Source organism: Cornus florida, unplaced genomic scaffold (assembly GCF_030987335.1).
Source record: "Cornus florida cultivar Cherokee Brave unplaced genomic scaffold, ASM3098733v1 CherokeeBrave_3.0.0_Hap2_Chr08, whole genome shotgun sequence".
In the NCBI taxonomy this organism is placed as follows: Eukaryota; Viridiplantae; Streptophyta; class Magnoliopsida; order Cornales; family Cornaceae; genus Cornus; species Cornus florida.
This window is the reverse complement of record NW_026775578.1, coordinates 90,475,402-90,479,418: the sequence shown is the minus strand read 5'-3', so window position 1 is coordinate 90,479,418 and position 4,017 is coordinate 90,475,402. Positions and strand designations below refer to the sequence as shown.

The 4,017-nt window shown below is 31.9% G+C and overlaps 1 long non-coding RNA gene across 1 annotated transcript; it reads left to right on the top strand.

Annotated features, from left to right (window-relative positions):
* Positions 1–1,651: 1,651 nt before the first annotated feature.
* On the top strand, positions 1,652–3,653 carry LOC132268712 (uncharacterized). The gene is made up of 2 exons (XR_009469349.1): positions 1,652–1,999; positions 3,457–3,653. It is a non-coding gene; the product is annotated as an uncharacterized LOC132268712 (long non-coding RNA).
* The last annotated feature ends 364 nt before the right edge of the window (positions 3,654–4,017 follow it).

The following is a 4,017-nucleotide window of genomic DNA, read 5'->3' as shown; positions in this document are numbered from 1 at the left end:
TTATTCGTGTAACCTACGAAGTCGCGCAGAATATTTTAATGAGTATATGTTGAATCTTTAAATGAAAGTACCTCGATAAAGGTACCTTTTATGTCACTAGACCTTTTCAATGTATAAAGATTGAATCTTAGAAAGAAAATGAGGTTTTTGAGTTAAACTTATTCGAGTCCCTTTAATGTCCCGTAGAGTGTTTTACAGAGTAAAGATTGAATCTTTGAATGAAAATACCTTAATAAAGGTACCTAGTATGTTATTAGACCTTTTTAATGTAAAAAGATTGAATCTTTGAAATAAAATGATAGTTTTGAGAATAACTTATTCGAGTTACCTTTGAAGTCGCGAATTGTGTTGTAATGACTAAATATTAAATCTTTGATTGAAAATATCTCAACAAAGGAACCTATTATGTGACTAGACCTTTTTAATGTATAAAGATTGAATCTTTTAAAGAAAATTAGAGTTTTGAGTGAAACTTATTCGAGTTCCCTTTGACGTCCGTAAGAGTGTTTTACAGAGTATAGATTGAATCTTTGAATGAAAATACCTCAGTAAAGGTACCTAGTATGTCACTAGACCTTTTTAATGTAAAAAGATTGAATCTTTGAAAGAAAATGAGAGTTTTGAGATTAACTTATTCGAGTTACCTATGAAGTCACGAAGCGTGTTTTAATGACTAAAGATTAAATCTTTAAATGAAAATACCTCAATAAAGGAACTTATTATATGACTAAACCTTTTTAATGTATACAGATTGAATCTTTAAAAGAAAATGAGAGTTTTGAGTGAAATTTATTCGAGTTCCCTTTGATGTCCCGAAGAGTATTTTAATCAGTAAAAATTGAATCTTTGAATGAAAATACCTCAATAAATGTACCTATTATGTTAGTAGACCTTTTTAATGTATAAATGTTGAATCTTTGAAAAAAAATAAAAGTATTGATTTAAACTTATTCGAGTTACCTATGAATTGGCGAAGAGTGTTTTAATTAGTAAAGATCGAATCTTTGATTGAAAATATCTCAATAAAAGTACCTTTTATGTTAGTAAATCTTTTTAATGTATATAGATTGAATCTTTGAAACAAAATAAGAGTATTAATTTAAAATTATTCGCGTTACCTATGAGGTCGCGAAGACTGTTTTAATGAGTATATATTGAATCTTTAAATGAAAATTCCTCAGTAAAGGTACGTTTTATGTCACTAGAGCTTTTCAATGTATAAATATTAAATCTTTGAAAGAAAATAAGGTTTTTGAGTTAAACTTATTCGAGTTCCCTTTGACGTCCCGTAGAGTGTTTTACAGTGTAAAGATTGAATCTGTGAGGACCTGCATTTTTATTATTTTTTCGAACATTTTAGTATTCATGCATTTTTTTTTTATTGTCAAAAATATGATTAGTTTGCAAATTTGAATTAAACATTATTATGTGTTAAGAAATATTATAGACTATACTATGCAAAATAGCATAATTGGCATTTGGTTGGTTGTGAAAGGGTATTCTTGACTTTTGTCATGCAAATGGCATGAATGGTATTTAGTAGAAAATAAAAGGACTTTTGAGTCATTTCTTATGATTTTTGTTTTAATTCTTGGAGGGGATGACATGTGTGGGTATATGTGATTGCACCATATCCATTCATTTTATAACATATAGTATGCCTAGTATTTTGTTCTTAAAAACCATTTTGGCAAAACCCAATTTTCGTGCATTCTACTTCCTTTCCATAGTGATACCTTTTAAGCTAAATTTTGGAAGCTTTGTGTTGGGATTTTGATGGGGCTTTGTGAAGGAAAAATGTTTCTTAGATAGTGAGGGTTCTTTTGATATCAAACTTGAGTCAATTTCTTTTGTTGCTGGGTTTGGAAAGTGGTGTTAAAAGAAGAGGGTTTTGGTTGCAAACAAAGAAGGAAAGTGTTCTTCACCTTCTAGTTGTTGATTTTGATCCATTTTTGGTGTGGTTTTGAATTGTTAAGCAAGTGTTCAAGCTTCCTTTGAGGTAAGATTGTCTAACTCTCAATTCCTTTGCCTTTAGTGAGTTATCTCTTTCAATTTGAGTTGCAAAGTGTATAAACAACCTAAACTGATGCTGAAACTGCTTGGCCGAAATTGCATGCTGCTATTTTGCTCTAATTCATATAAATTCGTAATTTATCATGCAGAGATGATTTGATATTATGATAATATAGTGAATTAGCTTTCATTGAGAATTGGTTTCACATAAATTGGTTGAGAAATGAATTTATCATGAATTTTTGAAGTTAGAGGGTTCTTGCTGGGCATTCTGGGTTTGGGAAGATTCTGTCCGAGTTTTGTTCATCAAATCTGCTTTAGATGGTATGGTATTTTGATGAAATAAAATTTTATCTTAAAAATACAGTCTTTTAACTTTCAGTGGCCTTTGGATTCACTCCATTTGGACGAAAATTTTATTTACTATGAATTTTTGAAGATGGAAGCTACAGGCTGGAAATCAGTGTCTGACAGATTTTTATTTCGAAATTGTGAATTAAAACTGTTCCAATTGGGAAGGTATTTTGTTAAACTAAATTGACAAAGTACATTGCTTAAGCTTTCATTAGGCTTTGGACTCACTCAATTTGACTTAGAATTGAATTTGTTATGAATTTTCAAAGATGGAAGCTACAGGCTGGAAATCAGTTTCTGGGCAGATTTTAGTTCGAACTTTTGGGTCAAAACTGTTCCAATTGGGAAGGGATTTTGTTAAACTAAATTAGCACTCTCAAAGTACATTGTTTAAGCTTTCATTAGGCTTTGGAATCACTCAATTTGACTTATTGAATTTGTTATGAATTTTCAAAGATGGAAGTAAAATGCTGCATGTGAACTGTTTACTGTTTAGAAACTTCGGAACATGACACAAATGTGCATTCATCTTGCATGGTCATGGGGTTAAGGTAAGAATGGAAAAAGGAAGTGAAAGTTCAATAAAATGATTTTGAAAACCGGATAACAGGGAGGTGCCTTGTATCCGTGAGTTAGGAAAGTGGGATTGATTCAATGATTTCAAAACCGGACAAGGAGTTGCCTTGTCTGTGCAGTTAATGGAAATCTAGAAAAGACGTAAGAATTGCCTACGCATAATTGTGTCACTAGGCCCCAAATGATTACAAGGAGTTGCCTTGGATCAGGGATAGATGATCAATTCTCTTCTCGTGGTACAAGGAGCAGCTCTGGCCGGATTACATTAACTTTTTGTGATGGAAATTGGATTTTTGGGAAGTGAGAAGTGTCTGTGGCATTAGCATTAGCATCCGCATTGCATGGCACTTCATTTTATTATCCTACATGACATTATTTCTTTCCCGAGTTTTTATGATCCCATTATCCTTTGTCTATTCTTTGTTTGGACTCATGGAGGTATTAAGGAGTGCGCTTTAGGCAATTCCTACAGAGCTGTGGTTGCTCATTCCTATTTTATTCACATCTTTTCAGGTCATAGCATGGATGGTGTGGAGGGTGTTCCTCCTCAGTTGTAGACAGAGTCGGGGCTGGTGTTGTTGTGTTATATTCCGCATAATAGACTATGTTTTGTATTATATTTCCTAGAATTTTCTTGGCATGTAATAAATTTTCTTTCAGACTTTAAAACTTTAAAGTTTTAATATTTGCATCTTATCTATTTATTTTCAGTCTTGATTTTATAAAGAGAAATAGATAGGTGGATGTGTGGTTCAGACAGGTTACAGGGCTATTCAGTGATTTCGAGACTGTGATTATTTGTGTGTTGTGTTCACAATCCGGACTACGGTCTAGGGGTGTGACAAAATCATTGAATGACAATACCTTAATAAAGGTACCTAGTATGTCACTAGACCTTTGTAATATAAAAAGATTGAATCTTTGAAATAAAATGATAGTTTTGAGATTAACTTATTCGAGTTACCTACGAAGTCCCGAATCGTGTTGTAATGACTAAATATTAAATCTTTGAATGAAAATATCTCAACAAAGGAACCTATTATGTGACTAGACCTTTTTAATGTATAAAGATTG